At 44.7% G+C, this 18,984-nt stretch overlaps 1 protein-coding gene across 2 annotated transcripts in view; it reads right to left on the bottom strand.

Annotated features, from left to right (window-relative positions):
- Positions 1 to 3,579: 3,579 nt before the first annotated feature.
- LOC138503763 (calcitonin gene-related peptide-like) overlaps positions 3,580 to 18,984 on the bottom strand; it is a 49,435-nt gene continuing 34,030 nt past the window's right edge. For both annotated transcript variants that reach the window (XM_069623740.1, XM_069623739.1), the window contains exon 5: positions 3,580 to 4,077. The gene's annotated coding sequence lies outside the window, so the exon portion shown is untranslated. The remainder of the gene's footprint in view (positions 4,078 to 18,984) is intronic.

The raw sequence follows: 18,984 nt of genomic DNA, 5'->3' as shown, positions 1-18,984 counted from the left end.
CAATTGCAAGGGGGACAGCTGCCCCGCACAAATCATAAAAGATGCAGCTAGGGATCTCTCCCCATTTATCACTAAATTAATAAACCTGTCCTTCGCCAACAACATGGTCCCCAGCAATCTGAAACAGTCCTGGGTCCTACCTCTACTAAAAAAAAACTACTCTCAACCCTGACATCCCTACGAATTACAGACCTATTACCACCGTCCCATTCCTACTAAAAATCTTGGATAGAGTGGCTTATTTACAAATTCAGGACTACCTCGAGGCCAATCACCTACTAGGAACTCGCCAATCTGGCTTTCGACCACAACACGGGACAGAAACGGCCCTTGTTGATCTCAAATGCCAGATAGACGAACTCAAAGACAAAAATAAGGCTGCCATCCTTCTTCTCCTTGACCTCTCCGCTGCCTTTGACCTGGTCGACCATAAAATCTTGTGCAACCATTTGTCTCTGGCAGCACACTTCTCCCACTCTGCAGTCACATGGATCCAATCTTTCCTGGACAACAGAACCATGCGGGTCTTCTCCCCCCTAGCAGCGGCTGACCCCATCCCCATCACCTGCGGTGTCCCACAAGGATCCTGTGTCTCACCCACCCTTTACAATATTTTCACCAAGCCTTTATTCGACAAGCTGGACAATCTGGGTGTCACCTACACTAACTATGCAGATGACACCCAGATACTCCTCACCCTATCAGGCAACTACAACAAGGACGCCAAATGGATCAATGAAGTCTTTTCCATCATTCAGGCATGGATGGCCACACATGGCCTATGCCTGAATGATGACAAGACTGAATTGCTTCTTGTCGGCTCACCTAACACTATCAGTAAACTCTGTCCCGGCTACACTAGCTTCACTATTGACGGTAACACCATACCCATCGCCAAGAGTGTAAAAACCCTCGGTTTCTACCTAGACACGAACATTAACCTAATTAAACAAATCAATATGACCGCCTCAGCCACGGCCTACACTGGTAAACTAATCAGGGCCTGCAGACCACTGATCTCCCCTAGCAACTGTCTCATCCTAGCCAGAGCACTCATCCAATCTAAACTGGATTACTGTAATAGCCTCTATGTAGGTGCCAACAAAACAGTAATCAATAAATTGCAAGTTCTACAAAACAACGCACTACGTGCCGCCCTCAATATTCCTAGAAGGGAACACATCTCCGCCACCAGAACTGCCTGCAAATGGTTGTCCATCCAACAGAAAATAGACTTGAAAACCATATGCCTTACTTACAAAGCCCTTAATCATCTTGCCCCACCCTACCTCTCGAACAAATTTACACTAAGACAGAACACTAGAACCACCAGATCGTCCAACTCATTACAACTAACAGTTCCCAAATTCTCCCTTAAAAGAGCCGGAGGATCCAGCTTCCCAACTTTGGCATCACAACTCTGGAACTCCATCCCACTGGATATTAAATCTACACCTACTTTCCAACCCTTCAGAACTAAGGTCATCTCCTGGTTAACCAACAAATAACCGTCCTACTACATATGTATGCACCCTGAATGTCCAATTGTATGTATATTGTTTGTATACTATTATCTATGCCCTATTAATACTGTACTATTGTCTTTTACCTGTAACCTGATGCTCAAAGCGCATATATACCCCCGGGTCAAGAGCGCTATATAAATAAATAAACAAACAAACAAACAAACAAACATTAAATGCTCACTTCATATGGGCAGAGAATAAGCAAAGGCCGGGGATTAGAAGTTCACCAAAGACAGACCAAGAGCATTACTTTAGCTGTAATTTTTTGTTCAATGATTACACCCTATGTCTCATTATGTGGTAATGCAGTAGTGGAATCTCGGACACAACTTGTAAATGGAATCCTTCAAAAGTTAACCGGCATCGGCACCACAGTGTGGACAGTAAGATTACATTCAAGTACGTATTTAAAAAATCAGACACATAGTGCCTTTGAGAAACGCTTTGTCTGAGGATATCATGAACCGTGAGACAGAGTACAGAGTAAGCTTTGCCCACCAGGAGAGTCCAGTATACACTCAACACCATGCAGGATATGAACTCCCACAGGTGGTAGCAATCAGCAAAGTCATGGTGAAGGTAAGAAGGATCGCTCAATGATGACCTAGGGAACAGATTCACTGTAATCGAGCTTGCCTAAAGGCTACCTGAAAGCGAAACACTTCTGTTGCAAATATCCTGGGCCAAATGATGGAGAGGATCCACTCACCAGGTCAGCCCAGCAAATGTTCTGGGATCAGAGGTAATGAAATGATGCATACCTGGAACAAACAGGCAGTCAGTCAATATAAGCAGATGGCAGCTTCAAATCATTAACAGAAACACACATCTTACCTACCTGACGCCCAAACATACGGGTTCAAAATGACGTGTTTTATTCTTCCATGACAATTGTTTATTCTCCATTAAATGTCTCTGCACATGTTAACCCTTTGAAAGGTTCTGCTTGGAATTTGCAATTAGGCCAAAGACTGTGGATCTTTTTAAATGTATATATAATGTGTTTAGTTCATTCGAACTTTTCACATATATTAAAATGTTCCAATTAATATTCACAATGTAAAACCACTAATCAATATTTACACTTAATTCATACACAATAAAAAATATTTGATTTCCAATCAATATTCGCCATGTAAAGTCACTGATAAATATGTGCACTTAATTCATATACAATAATTATATTTGATTGCACACTTCATTCCAATTCCAGTTTGTGTAACAGTAAACCATGATAAATCCTAATACAATCTTACAAATTACGACTTTACAATCAATTACATTATGTACAACCCTCAGCTAGATCGATCTAGTGCTAGATTTTAGAAATCCTTATCAGAATAGACATATCAGGCTTCATATTTTAACCAAGTTACAACTAGCTGCCTCATTCTAAAAAGTGCAATGTGCAAGGCAACATGTATGTATTACTATGTTGTACTGTACCCATTCCATGAATGCGTTTGGTGTGCACTGGGTGGAAAATAAACTGCGATTCTGCAAACACAGTGGGCCTCATTACGACCCTGGCGGAAAGGGGTTTACGCCGGCGCTAACAGCGCCGACCTCCCCGCCCTACTACGAGATCCCTTAGCGCCATGGCGATTTTAACGCCTGCTTTTTGCAGGCGGTAAAATCCATGGCGCTAAGGGACCTTGTTGTTAATTACGCCACCGTAATTTACGGTGGCGTAATTAACGCCTTCCCCACTCCCATTATACCCTATGGGGCAAGAATGGGAATGGGGAAGGGTAAAATGGGGATTGGGGATTTACCGCCCCGCCAAGGTCGGGATGGGGCGGTAAATCCGCCAACCACCATGGCGGAGTTGGCAGCTTAGCACCATGGTCCTCCGCCATGGTCGTAATGAGGCCCAGTATCACTTTGCAGCATATGAATACATGCTTATCTACCTAGGTCTCCTGGGTGATCCACCACACAGGGGTTGCATGTTTAAACGTACAAGCAGAAACGTCGTTGTCACATTTAGTCATTCTCTCACCCCAAATTCTGAATTGTAGCTGAAGTGTAACAAAAACAATAGCAATCCAAGTGTATCTAAAATACTTTTTTAATCTTGCTGAAATTCACAATTGATACAATATTTAATCTTTTTTTTAACATACTGTACAATCTGGTCAGTTAAATGTTTTACATCAAGGCACAGCACACCATATTTTACAGATATGCCTTGATAGGCAGCAATTCCATGTAATCCCCGAGATTTGGCAGAGTTGCCATGATAAATAGCATGGGTCACATTGCACATATAGTCCAGAAGATAGATAAATAAATAATCAATGCAGTCACATTTTTATTTTGAAATAGAATTGCATATAAAAAGAATATACAGTCATTTACTTTAAATCATGTCCTCCTATTTTCCTATACATAACAGAAGTGCTCTAGCTTTTTGATCTTAACCAAATAAAACATGTTTGACCATTAGAAGGATCCAAGACTCTGTCTTCTGCTCCTCGGCCGTCCATCGTTCCAAAGAAAGTTGTTTGTACTCGAAATGAAAGGATGCTAACCTCATTTTCATGGCAATCTGAAAAAATGAATTAGAGGTTATCAGATTATTGTGCTCCATGTTATTTATTTATTTTTCAGGTAGCGTTCAGACTACCAGCATTGACTTTACTAGTGATATTTTCTTTTTCTCTCATAATAGCTGCTCCCCCGTGGGGATCATTACATGTAGACCTTGACAGACGAGGGCATTAAAACAGCCTGCAAAGGAAACTTAACTTTAAAGTCATACTTCTCTGGGACTTCTTTGTGTTAGTGTCCAAACGTGATCATATGACTACATGCTCAGAAGTGTATGACAATCCGGAGTCAGTATTCTGCACTGCAAATAGCAGATTTTAAGGATTTGTATTTGGCTGATGGAAATGTAGTACAATGTGGGGTTTGCCAGTGGTTTTTTAGCACTAGTGTTCATTTCCACTGGTCATTTTTACCAGCAGTGCCAAATACCATACTGTTAGTAGTTATTCTTAGTGGAAATATAATTTTTCTTGTTGGAATATGTAAGGAAAACTTTTCATAGTATTTAAAAGTTTTGCATTAACTATAAAATAACGCAATAAATATTTTTCTTTGGGGACAAAGGAAATACAACATCACAAGCAATCCCCCCTTGCACAGTAGTACTCTCGGAAGAGCAGTCCTTTATTCCCTGCAGTAATCTTCCATTACAGAGGACAGGGGTCCTTTGACAACTATCATATCAAATGCACTGCGCTGTCTCCAGTCCTGTGACTTTTTGGGGGTGTCCGGTCAAGGTTTCGACTCAAAAGGGTCAAATGACAAAAGGGTCGAGTCAATTCGACCAAAAACAAAAGGAGCGATTTTTTTTTTCAAATATATATATATATATATATATATATTTTGCTTTTATATAGGTCAAAAAAGGTGTTTTTACACCAGAAACAAGGGTTTGGGGACCCCTCCCAAAAAAAAAAAAAAAAATTCAACCCTTTTTTCTGTCGAATTGACTTGACCCTTTTGTCATTCGACCCTTTTGAGTCGAAACTTTGGCCTATAACCCTTTTGGGGCGTTGGACTTTTACTTGATGAACTTCCATAATGTGCAATGTGCTAACCCCGCAGGAGCGATGTGATCAATAGTGAAGGGTGAGCACTTTTGCAACAACCTCAAACCAACGCATGGCCAAAAGGAGCAGATCACCTTTTTATACTGACCATGGTGCGCCAGGGCCTTGCTCAAGATGATGCTCTGATCAGACCAACTGCAGCAAAGAGGTCAGTCTTTGGCATCATGCCAGAGGGCACCCCATTAAATCACATCTCGCAAAAAATAAGTGGGCAGCATGATAACCCCTAGATAGGATGGCCAGGTATGGAACATCGGGCCTCTTTCCGAGTGGGGCGGTCTGATAAAAACGTGCTGGTTTCCGTGGATACCGGCACTTTACCAGACCGCCCGACTATGGGTGTGCCGGTGGGGCACCTGTGTTACCTCCAGCTAAATGCTGGAGGTAAGCCGGGCGCCCTACCGGCCAGAAAAGCCCTTGGTATGGTAATGATGGAAAATCCCCTCATGGAGTCCTATGGTGCCAGTAAAGGTAAGTACCAGATGCCGGTATCCTGGCGGCTCTACCGGCAGGATACCGGCATACTCGGAATGAGGCCCATTGTCTGGCACGTTTTGCCAACGAAACAAATGGACTACTAATTTATGACCAGAGACTTATCCCAAAGTCATTTTTACAAATATTCTGTGTGTCATGCAACATTTGAGCTCTTAGGCATGTGCCAGTATAACTATTGAGCTTCTCTCTTTTTATGTGCCTGGCTTGTGTGTACCTCCGTCTCGTTTATCTTGATAGGTGTCTTGAGGCGTGGGGGATAGAGGATTTGAACAACGCACTATCTAGTAAATGTATAACAGCACAGTAAGTTGCCCACTCTTGCTTTGACAGCTCGAGCAGGTAGACATGCGTGTGTGAAATGTGATTTTCGTATTGGGACCTTCAATAAAAGAACGCACATTTGACTTCTGCCAGGGCTTGAAGGAACTAAATCACAAATGTTTACTGATTTGCTTACGTCCCTCGACGCATACAAACATGTAAACTTGTCCATATATTGAGTTTGACGGCAGTCAGCAAAAAGCACTTTGGACATTAAGATCGACTTATTAAAAAGGAATTTACATTGTGGCGCACATGATGTCAATGAAAGCACATGATGGCTACCACATGATGCTACTACTAATTACTAGCGAATAGCTGAAAGGCATTATGCTGGCACCGAGTATGTGGAACAGGTATCCCCAACTGTACGTAATCAGGATGCTACAAGCCACAGCAGAGTTCTTCCACCATGACGACGAGCAGGACAGCAAGCTGGGTGGAGTGTAAAGGTCATGCCTTGCAGCAGCCTGCTTTCATACGATTAGTGGTGCTTCATGTATGCAATGCATAGCTCAGCATGTGCAGGAACATGGAATGCACTTCGGACACGCTTCAAAATCGGATGTCTTTTAAGCTATTCTAGGGTCATGTTGACACACATATGTAGTGATAGGCTCATATATTTAATGGAGCTCCACAATAAAGGAGGCATGGCCGGATATTTCAATATGTGCTGTATCTTTGGGTAGCAACCTAAGCATTAGCGGTCTACACATTCCTTCCAAAGGTAAAGGACAGCTGGGGCATTCATATATCACTTGCAGTAGTACCAGGTAAAATAAAGAAACTGGAAATTAAGGACATGCCACATTTTTGGTTCCGCAGATCCCGGGCCCGATTCACAGAGTGTTTTCCAATGGGATGGCGCCATTATACATTATTCCGTGAATCAGGCCCCCTGTGTTGAGCGCAGCACTGATTGTCTGATCACAAAGTGGCTACTGAGAAAGGGAGATGACATCGTTCAGAGGGGATTTGTGTTGCTTCTTTGTGCACGTTTTACAGACTGTGGTCTTAGCACATCCTTGATTCAGAACAAACACTATGGATTAGAAAGAAATAGCTTGGTAGCAATTGTGGGGGTACATAAAACCCAGGGCTTTGGCAATGTCCCTACTATCTCCACACATGCCGCACAGGCAATGGTGACACAACTCACAACAGTACAAGAGCAGCATATGCCATTGGCATTTGTTTGATGTAGTCATTCAGATTTTGCAAGGGCAGACTTCTGAATGAAGCCATGTGGTTGTGGTTTACCTTCAACTATCTCAATCGCTTGTCTCATTACATTGAACTGTTTCAAGCCAATGGGCCGTAAAAGTGTGATAAGGTCACTTTGTTGTGCCATCCAAAATCTCTTTGAAGTAATCCATTTGTCATGTCTGATGGTTTGGGGGATTTTACTAATCAAACTCATATTCTGGGTCATGTTTACTGAAAATGAAACATGCACACAGAGATAGAATGTTCGTTCCTATGGTATTTCAAGATATTTTGTAATAGTGTATACAAATAGTGCGTAGTCACTGTTAAGCCAAGAATAGCATTTTGAAATGCACTTGATCAAATGATCAATTGTCTTTATACTGTACCCTTCATGTTTATTAGATACTCCTAATGGCATAATGAGAAGCCTCATTTATCATTAAATACTGTATAATTAAAAAGGGTATTTACCGACATTTTCATTTATCTGGATATTTTGCTGTCCATGCTTAATAACAATGTGTGTACACCTAGGTAAAATGTTATGTCTTTTGTAAAAACGTATTTTGGAGGTGCATGGAAAGGTCACTTATTTATTTTACCTTTAGGACCAGCAAAGCATTTGTTTGTGGAAGTGCGTTTAAAGCCATGCCCCTGTGTGCACTCCATGTTTAATGGGAAAAACCTGAATATTTGGTATTGTACATTAATGTGGGTGGTGCATAAAAAGGTGGGTGCCCATCAACTTTCTGGCATTTGTATAGGCTACCATGGCCGTCTTCACAGAAACTTTGCGCCATTGCAATTGTGGCAGCAACAATAAAGCCAAAATTGTCCTAATGCAAAAAGCATATTCGTTCAATGCATTTTTCTAACAGGGCAATCTGATCTAATCAATCTAATGGGGCACTTTATTCCCACTAGTGCAAACACTATCCTGGTGCCACAAAGTACTGAAAGGATACGTGTTTGCACTTGAACACGTTTTGCCCCTGTCCAAATACTGTGCTGAATTGTACTTGCAAAGATGCAAGGTGATTGCAATGAGGCCCCTGACTGTCACATAGAAATGTGCATTTCGGCACCTAGACCAAACGGGAACCTTTTTTTCAAACAGTTTCTACTGGTTCCAGTTACCGGCATATGGGTTTAACACATCTCCTTAAGTGCCATGACAGAAGTTCCAGTCTTGATTTTGTTGTATTCTTTTTAATAGTCCAATGTCTCAAAATCCAAATGCCACACCAGCATTTCTCACATGCTGGTATGAAGCAACTGGAGAGAACATTTTGTCAGCCTGATGTGTTACACTGGAAGGGAAGGTGCCCTGCTGTAAATGACAGTTGTTTAATCCTAAATGGTTTCTAGTGGGTCCAGTTTTCACTTATTGGCTTTTGGACATCCCTTAAGGCTTTCAAGAAATTGTATTATTATTTTATTAGATGTTGTTTCCGGTGTGTGCGTGTGCGTGTGCGTGTGTAGAGCGAGAGAGAGAGAGAGAGAGAGAGAAAGAGAGAGAGAGAGAGAGAGAGAGAGAGAGAGAATGTTTATCTACCTGCAACTATAATGTCCTTCTCTCACCAATTTCTTTTAATGATATTCACTAACATAACTGCACTGCCAACTGAGTTTCGCAATGAGCTGGCAACTCCAGGCGACCCATTGCAGTCACTGGACAAATCATGTGGCCAGATCCAGTGGACACTGCATCCATTCTGTCCAATAGACATGGTCGTTTGTCTGGTGCATGGCCTTCAGTCCTCCTCCGGAACGCCCTTTAACACTGGGCGGTAAGGGATTACCGGCACCGGTAAGGGCACCGGTGCCGGTAATCCCTTACCGCCCTACTACGAGTTACCTTTGCGGGTTCTCCCTTAATGCCTGGTTTTTCCAGGCGTTAAGGACAGGACCCGCAAAGGGACTCTGGAGCTAATAACGGTACCGCAATTTGCGCTACAGTTATTAGCGCCTTCCCCATTCCCATTGAGCCCTATGGGGGCTCGAATGGGGAAGGGCCCTGGTGAATGAGGAATTACCGGTCCCGCCAACCTTGGAATGGACCGGTAATTGCTCCATTCACTAGGACGGAGTCAGAACGAGTTTGGAGGCAGCCATGGCGCTAATAGCGCCATGGCTACCTCCAACCTTGTAATGAGGCATTATGCGTTCACTGTTATGGACACCTGGGGCCTCATTACGAGTTTGGAGGCAGCCATGGAGCTATTAGGTCCATCGCTGCCTCCAAACTGGGCTCCATTACCGGGTTCCTGCAATGAGGAATAACCGGGTCATTCCGGATAGGAGGACCCGGTAATTCCTCCTTGCAGGAACCATTCCCCATTCCCATTTGAGCCCCAATAGGGCTCAAATGGGAATAGGGATGGAGGTAACAGGCACATTACAAGTGTCCCGTTGTTACCTCCCTCTTCCCCTCGCGGGACCCAGATCAGACGTCTGGTAAAGGGAACCTCATAATCGGCCCTGATGGAATGAAGGGGGCCGGTCCTGTACCGGCCCCCTTCATTCCGTCAGCGCCAGGGTCATAATGAAGCCTCTAGTGTCCAATCAGCATGGCTGTGCATGTTTGCTTCCTGCGTCTACAAGTCTACCAACGTGGCCATGCCCAGTGGCCAGTTTTTCCACTGCCCATTCCCCTAGCACCGCCAAGCTCCCCAATGCGGCCTCTGGCTATGCCTGAAGTTAATTTGCCCAGAGCATAGGCATTGGCCATGCCCCCAGCATCAAAAAGTGCCCCAATGTGGACACTGGGTATGCCTTCATCCATTGGTATTGTTTATTTATAAAGCGGTTATACACAAAACAAGTGCTTAAAAGTTCCCCAAGAAGGGAGGGGAACATGGGATACAATCATTCATAAGGCCTTAGAGATTCCAAATGATATACAGTAAAAACAGCATACTAGGCCTGACGACATTTCTGCTAATTCAAGTGCGGTAACAGATAGTGGGGAAGCAGGGTGGGGTGAGGAGAGGGGAGGTACACAACAACTGACCGTAAGGCAAATGTGTGCCAAGCAATGGGGATAGGAGGGAAGGGGAGTGCTGCAGACAGGAAGTATGAGGGAAGGGGGAAAAGGACAAGTGCGCCTGGTCCAGGAGGGCTGGGATAAGTGCAGAGGGTAATCTAATTGGGAAGTGCATAGCATAGTAAGAAGTGCTGGGGGGCCCAGATGCAGGTGCAGGGACTGGTGTGAGTGCCTGGGACCTGTAAGGTTCTGAGGTGATCCAGGCGACCAGTCAGCTAGCTGAGCAGAAGGAGGAAGTAGCAGGTAGAGAGCAGTGTTAGCAGGGGAGAGGTAGAGAGAAGGCACAGGAGGATAGGAAGGTCTTCAGGAGTTTCCGGAATTTAGAGAGACCCCGCTCAAGACGGAGAGAGGCAGTTAAACTGTCCCATAGAGAATAAGGATCAACCCCCAAGTCTCTGTTTGGAAAAACGGCTCACTCTCAGAGAGTTGGAGGAGGACGAGTGAAGTGCTCTAGAGGGAGTGTATTTGGGAAGAGTGTGCTGTAGGTAGTGTGGGCCTGGGCCCGGGAAAGCCTTGTGAACTATGAAGAGGGTCTTGTATTTGATCCTTGCAGCCACAGGGAGCCAGTGGATGGATTTCGGTGCTGGAGAGATGCGGTCCCTAGGCTTGAGGCCAAGGATAAGTCTTGCGGTTCTGTTCTGATGAGTTGTAAAGGTCAGAGTGTAGAAGTAGGGAGATGGAGAAAGAGACTGTTACAGCAGTCATGTCTAGAGAGAACCAGAGCTCTGGAGACAGTTAGTCTCTGAGGGAAAGTGAGAACGGTAGGATCCCACGGAGGCGGTACAGCTGGTAGTGAGATTTTTTGGATATGTCTGAGATGTGAGGGAAGAAGGACAGAGAGGAGTCGAAGATGACCTCCAGATTGTTTGTCTCACTGGTGGGTGTGGGCGCCGGGCCAAGGGAGGCCAGCCAGACTGAGAGTGCAAAAACGAGAGCGGGGGTCCCAATGAGAACAATCTCTGTTTTACTGGCATTAAGGCAGAGATCGTTAGCTGCACAACAGGACTGAATTGTGGACAAACAGTCATGAATGAGCGAGGAGGAAGTAGAGGCTGAGGGTAGCTTGGAAGAGAACTGCGTGTCATCCGCATAACACTGAAAGTTGGAAGTGAAGGAAGAGATCCTGTAGGCCAAGGTAGCTATGTAGATATTGAAAAACTAAGGGGATAGGTTGGATCCCTGAGGGACCCCACAAGTAGAGAGAGTAATAGCGGAGAGAAAATACATGAGTTCCATCTGGCATGGTCGGTCGGAGAGAAAGGAGGTAAGCCATGCCTGGGCCTGGTCTGTGATGGCCAGGGTATCACACAGATGATTGAGCAAGGTGTTATGATTTACTGTGTTGAATGCTGAGGAGAGGTCAAGGAGAATGAGGAAAGAAGGAGAGTTAGTGTCAAGATTTGAGAGAAGGTCTTCACGGGTGTTCAGGAGAGCAGTTTCTGTTCTTCTGGATTCTCTGAAGCCAGACTGATGATCATGGATATAACCAACCGATTCAGTGTGGGGAGTAAGCTGAGACATAGCCAACCTCTCCAGTAGTTTTTTTGAGTAGTGGGCGCACCTCTGCAATCCATGCCTCAGTCACAACAAGGCTTACCTGTTATGCCCACTGGGCATGGCAACAAAAGAGGGGGGAGCTTTTCAAAACGATTCTGAGTTGGATGTACACTTGTTTGGAAAGGTATGTGAAGATTGCCCGAACAGCATCCAAATTATAACCATCTGAAAAAGTGGTCAAGAAAGTGGTCTTCCCAGATACGTGGAAGCCAGGGCACTCCGGGTCCCCCCTTGAGATGCTGCAATATTTCCGCATAAGGGCAGCAATCCAAGACATGTGGCCTGTGTACCCTGACGAACCCCCCTGAGGTCCGATATATATCCAACTCCGCTGGAGGTAGGGGCATTGTATCCTCCTTGTACAAAATGCTGATGGCCCGGGCCGCTGAACCCCCCCGCACTGCTCGTGATGCCTGGAGCCGGGAGTTGGGAGTAGACATCACAGATGACATCTGGTCCACTATGTGTACGCACACTCGCAAAGTCTCTACTAATTCTAGGATTATATGTATCCAATACAAGCTGCTTAATCGACTGTACTACACCCCTTATAGGATTGGGAAATTTGCCCGGGATCTCCCCCACCCCTGTCAGAGATGCAGATCTGAAGAAGCGGACCACACACACATGTTCTGGTCCTGTGCAGCATTGGCCCCGTTCTGGGAAGCGGTGCTTGAGACCCTCTCTGAAATCGTAGGGTTCCGCGTAGACCCTGAACCCCTGTCTCTCTTGTTTGGGCTCTGGGAGGGGGATGAGACGAAACGGGTGTCTAAATTTTTGAATGTGGCGGCGAGCATGGCCAAGAAATGCATTCTACACTGCTGGAAGCGCAGATCCCCCCCTTCCCTGGAAATGTGGCTGAAGGCCCTCACCTGGACGCAATCCTGCGAAGAAGACTATATTAACTTACTCCCCGCCAATGCTCGCCCTAAATATATATGGACAGAGTTCTGTAGCTACCTGAACAGGAATGTGGACTTAGAGCTCTTATCATCCCCTCCTTCCCCCTCCCCGGGAGCAGATAACTCTACATGATGCATGCTTTCACTGTAACCTATCTCTGGTTTGTCTCCACCGCACCTTCTGTAGAATATATGGCTCAACGTTCACTGTTGTTAGGAAATGCGTAACTATGCTGTAATGTATGTGGTGCTGGCTGTTACCCCCTGCCAATAAAGAAAGTTTTAAAAAAAAAAAAAGAAAGTGGTCTTCCTACGGGGCATCCATCTTAACAACAACTATAGATAACTATCACTGTCTCATATCACATCAGCAATGGAGTTACATATACTCTTTTGAAATGGTTAGTGTCTTTGGTTTACCTTCATGTCCATCTTCCGATGGGAGCCTCAGCAGGAAACAAATGGAACTCAGGCTGGGTGAGTGTTCCAGCCTTACTAATGTATTGAATTACATTACAATACAGCACCAGGGGTCTGCATATTCACATTAACCCTTTATAATCTGTCCTCAATGTTTCGCCACATCCTGCAGCTTAGTTTTGGAGCTAAAAGACAGACAAGTTTAGTCTTGTGTAAATACACTTCCTTAACTAAACTTTGTGCACCAGCATGCAACGGTTTTGGCGAGGGTGGGGTTTTAGACATCCAGATTTTGAAAAATGCAATCTGAAATGCTCTGCGTGACATCTGGGCACCTGGGTGTTGGACGGTGAGCCTGTTGGTGATATCTGGGTCTCTACTGAAGGTAGTGAAGTGGGTTTGTTGCCACCTTTGGTGTTGGCCTTTGCCTTCACCAGGAGGGGACACAAGTCAACCCTGCTAACCAGATTCTTGTGCATCTTCTGGGTGATGGTGTACAAATACAGAGATGCGAATTCATATCTGGTTCCTGAAGCTGGGATCTGGCTTAATCCTGCAATTAATCTAAAGTGGAATGCACTGTTCTGGACCAACTGGTACTTAAATAGGGTAAAGTTTATCAAAGAACTTTGAGGTGAGGGATGTTGCCCGTCATACGCAGAACTCAAAGAGAGAAGGGGTAAGGTAGACTACTAATTGTGGAGAGTACGGAAGCTTCTGAGGCTTCTGGCTATGCATAATGTTGATGGACTGATGGGTAGTCCCATCCATGCTGTTTTGGGTGATAAGAGACTCCTGCCTAGAAGACCACATAAAATGTACACAATACTGATGGAAGAGAGCATCATCAATGGAGGGCTGCCTGGATCCTGGCTGTGAGACCCTAGAAGGGAAATGACTCCAGAGGAATTGTTATTGTGGTACTTGAATATGCAGAATGCCTCACTGGACTGGTGAGTCAGGACATGCCAGGCCAAAGTCCTGCACCAGGCATTCTGGGCACAATAGACATTATCCCTGTAGGGCCTGATTGACTCGGACACCTGTTGGGCATGCAAGAACACATCAGGTACACTCATGCACATGAAGTGACATTGTGGCAGAGTGGTGAGTGATCTTGCGGAATAGGTTGCAGCCAGCGGTCAGTGAGGTTCTAGGCTCCCAAATCCCTAGCAATAGTGAAATATTCATCTTCGGGGTGGATGGGGTCCTGGACAGCTTCTCATGGAGAAAGTGTGCGGTTCGGATGGGTGGCTATGTTGGCGAAAAAGTGACCTCTTCGCATTTGGAAGTCCCCAACCTACTTCTGCCCCTGAAGCGTGGAAGACTGAGATATGAAATACCTGTGTAATAGAGAGATTGTATTTAGATATAAACGTGGTATAAGGGTATTCAGGTCATCTGGTCCCTTTAGATCGTCACTTTACAAGAGGTGGCACAGTAATGCCAATGGGATGCTCTACCTGATGCTCACCTTTCACTTGCAGAATTGTTATGATTAGTATGATTTGTCTGCCTATTGTTATGTGCAAAATCTTGCTGGTGCTTTTTTACTAAATATGTCTAATAAAATGTAGAATGTAGTCTTGGTGATTAAAAATTCAAATGGATCAAGTTTGTTTATATGATGACAATATCTTCGCGCCTTGAAACACCTGTGTATAGGCGCGTTACAAATACCATATCATATCTGTTTTTTTCATCTTGGCTGTGTGCTAATAATGCCAATGTCCTAGCTGGCATGCTGATAATTCTTTTAATCGTTTTGCACCCAACTTGCTGCAAAATCAGAACTATTGTTCTACATATTGTTTTGTATTAAAAGAAAGAGCCCAATTCACAGAACGTTTAGCACAAAGCAAAGTGAATTTGCACTGCAAATGTACTCTTTGCACTGCGCTAAATGGGCCTAATTCACAAATAAAGCACTAAGGGCCCGATTCATGGAATTTTTTGCATGGTTCAAAGTAACTTTGTAATGTTGAAAAGTGATTTAGCAATGTTGAAAAGTGACTTTGCACTGCCGACATAAACCCTGATTCATGGAACTGTGCAAATTTTCATCCCAAATGTTCATTCTCAACGATAAAGATTGAGGTTATTATTAATTTGTGGATATGATCCAATCCCAGCCTATCTAGCCAAGCAGCACTTGGTGGGACTATACAAACTCTGGCCAATACATCTCTTGCTCAACGCTGTGTTCCACTTGTTACCGCTTTGTTAAAGAAAGCAACACTAGATCATAAAGTTTTAGCCAACTACCGACCAATTGCTGGCCTTCTATGGCCTGCAAAAATTCTGGGGAAAATTGTAACCATTCAATTGCAGATGTTTTTAGAGGAACATAAGCTCCTGGACCCATATCAGCCAGGTTTTATATACGGTCACTGAACTGAGACCTCACTAGTGGCAGTCTGGGATGATCTGCTGAAGGCCGCAGATGAAGGGGGTGTCAGCATGTTGGTCATGCTGGACCTGTCAGCGGCCTTCGACACAGTGGATTTTAAAATTTTACTCTCTAGATTGGTATCAGTGGCTCATGTATCTGAAGAGGCCTTGGATTGGCTTGCATCCTTTTTGACCTATTGGATTCAGCAGATCAAAGCTGGTTCTTTTCTTTCTGATTCTCAGTCTGTGGTCTTTGCGGTCCCTCAGATCTTCCCTGTCCCCGGTAGCGTTTAATATTTACATTCATCCACTGCTGAGAACCTTGTCTGAGTTTGGTTTGTGTTATCATTCATACGCTGACAACACCCAAATTTATATATACGATTGGAGAAACCTCAGGAAGCAATGGAACGAGTTCTGTCATGTGCAGACAGGATAAAATCCTGGATGCGTAAGAATAAACGCCAATTAAATTCATCAAAAAGAATTGCTGGAGATGTTCTCCAATCTACCTCATGTCCATACCTGTTTGGGTCACCGACAGAATTCTCTGATAAAGTAAAGTACCTTGGCTGTATCTGGCAGCCCACTATGCACTGTAATTTACAGATTAACCAGATGGTCAATGCTGTTTATTATCAATTTAAACTCATTAATCCCCTGCTGCCGCTCATTGTAGAAAAGTACCGCTCAATGGTGGTCGGTGTGCACACACATTCAAAATTAGACTACTGTAATGCCCTCCTTATAGGGGTCCAAAAAAAAATTTCAAATACAAAGATTGCAGATTGCACAGAACTCTGCAATCAGGCTGAACTTCATGTTGCCAAGAAGGTCAACTGTCTCTCAATATCACTGCTCACCACTAGTGTCGACCTATGAGAAGTTGCATATTGGTCGACCCCAGGTGGTCACCATATGCAACTGCTTGACCCTCCTTACCTAGACTATTGCCTACTCCCCTATTCCTTTTTCCCTCTCCCAACTCTCTTTCTTTCAGGAGGGTGCCGTGTACCCCTTTTCCCTAGCACTCCTCATTCCATCACCTACTACCCTCATGCTGCACCCCCCTTCCATATCTGGCCCTTTTTTGATCTTGTAGTTACCTACCCCATCAGAGCTCAAGACCAGGGTACGCGTGGGTGGACAGCGTCCACCTCTGTGTTTTAGAAGCCGAGTGTAAAACACAAAACACTGTATTTTCTTTTAACTTATGCATTTACTGCCATGTTTGGAACCCCAGTCACAAGGTTTGCAAGCCGGGAATTTCACAACTGCACCAGATAAGCGGATGAAAAATAGCACACAACTTAAGTTGAAATATCACATTGCGGGACTGCATGTTCCAGGAAAAACATTGTTATTGGTAGGAAGAGTTTACACAGAGTTGCAGTCTGTGCACAAGCGTCTGCTTACTGTGCCTGCTGTGTGAGGAGGACCCAGCCAGTAAAACCCTTGACCGACGCAGAGTTGACATCGAGTTGCATTCTGTGCAGGAGAGTCTGCTTATTGTGTCTTCTCTGTGAGGAGGAGCCAGCCAGTAAATCCCCTGACCAACACAGAGCGGACAGCAGTATGGCCACAACCACCCAGCGGAACTCTGCTGTCAATCTCTTCACCTGCTCCAGCTCCCGGACCAAGACCAGCTTGGAAAGATCACTGGAGAAGGGGGAGGAACAAACATTGACAAGCACGCCCAGCACGACGCTCGATGGAAATGGAGGGAGAACGAATATCCATGCAACCCCCCTCTAGGAGCTGAGTCACTAAGTGAAGGAGTGCCAATGGATTGCAATCTCGATCGGACAACCGGGAAGGGGGTTTGGCTGCCCGTTCATGATTAAAATCCAGATTGGTGCAAGTACCGCTCTTTTGATGAACACCATGAAAGCACATTGTTCCTTAGGGGAGTCGTGGGATTTGCAGCAGGTTCTAACTGGCTGCATCTCTCGCAGCGTCCCCAAGACAGTTGTGACAAGCAGCAATTTAATTGAAGCAAATCCCCCGGTCAGGTCCATTTTTGCTGCGGATGTAACTGTTAACAGTCTGCAGGTCTCACAAGATGAGGTGACACATGGCTGTGGGGTGCAGCCACTAGCCGCCGGCATTAGCAACATCATCAAGCAGGGCCCTCTTGGCCCTCCTCAACAGGGCACAGACCAGACTGTGGCAGCGAGGAATAAAGTATGAAGCTCATCGAAGACGAAGGAGGGATGAATGAGCTTGCAGCAACAGAGTTGCTACTCCCTTATTCAGTAGTTTGGTGCTTTAATGCAGTTAATCAACATTCTAAAGCACCATTGAATGGTGAGCTGGATGGGTTTGATGGGACAGCCTCTTATACGTCAGGGAAAGGGGCAGGAATGAAACCCCAACCTTCTTAAGTGAACAAAGTAATGCAGCACACGGACTCTAATACATTACAATATACCAGAGCTGCAATGATGAGATATGTTGAAATAAAAGGTTCTAACCCAGTAACTAAAAATATTTGGAAACCAACCAGCTTAACATCAACAGCAACGGCATTATTAGCAAGCCAGGGATTTTTTTTATAGGATACTGCCATCAAATGGCAGTCTGGTTGTTTCGACTACTCCAAAAACTGCTGGTGAAAGTCTGACCCAGCAGGATGAAGTTTCAGATTGTGCCCTTCTGGCGAGCATGTTGGCTGTGGATCCAGCCCCAACTGAGGGCTCAGGTTTCGTGGAGGCTAGCCTAAACCCTAATGACCAGTGGAAGCCATCAAGAACATGTCAATCTGTCGACCCTACCCAAACAATTGAGTGGGTAGACTCTGCTCACAAAGCAGGACCATTGCAGCAAGACCAGAGATTCTCTAAACATTTGGGCGGCTGTCCTAGCTGCTCATGAGGATGGGGATTTATTAGTAGATAATAGTTCCACCCGACATTACGATACTCATTTGTGGTAATAACACACCAAGCCTCAGAAAACCGAGCAGTCCAGGAATACAAATAAGGGCTCCTCTAAAAGAGCTTGCTTATCGTCAAGTTTGGATTAAATTAATAACCTTCCCATAAAATCACTGGACGAAGCAACTAATACGGACCCGTGGAGACAATCTGAACTAACATGTGGCGCATTTGAAGATGGGTCTAATGGCCAACGAAGCATGGATACAAATTCCATCGAGGCACTTTCCGTCACACTAGCACCCTTCATGAAATTGTACGAAAACATAAGTGACCAATTAAAGGACCAAACTTTCATCATTGCAATGATGCACCCCAAGATGCTGTTTTTGTCAAGGGTTTCATTATGGGTGCTCAGAACCATTTAGATAATAGTTTGTCTCGGGTGTTGAATCTATTACATACTACCTTGGAACCGATTATCAAGGACAAATCCAACAGAAGGAGATCAACTGTGAAACAGGACTTACTACCATCATCATTGAATCAAACGGTTGATTTAACTGAAAGCTACGATACCATCCGTAAGGAAAGTAGGAATGAGGATGACTC

The sequence above is a fragment of the Ambystoma mexicanum genome, chromosome 11 (genome assembly GCF_040938575.1).
Source record: "Ambystoma mexicanum isolate Mex_15411 chromosome 11, UKY_AmexF1_1, whole genome shotgun sequence".
Lineage (NCBI taxonomy): Eukaryota > Metazoa > Chordata > Amphibia > Caudata > Ambystomatidae > Ambystoma > Ambystoma mexicanum.
This window is presented reverse-complemented; position numbering and strand designations above follow the sequence as displayed.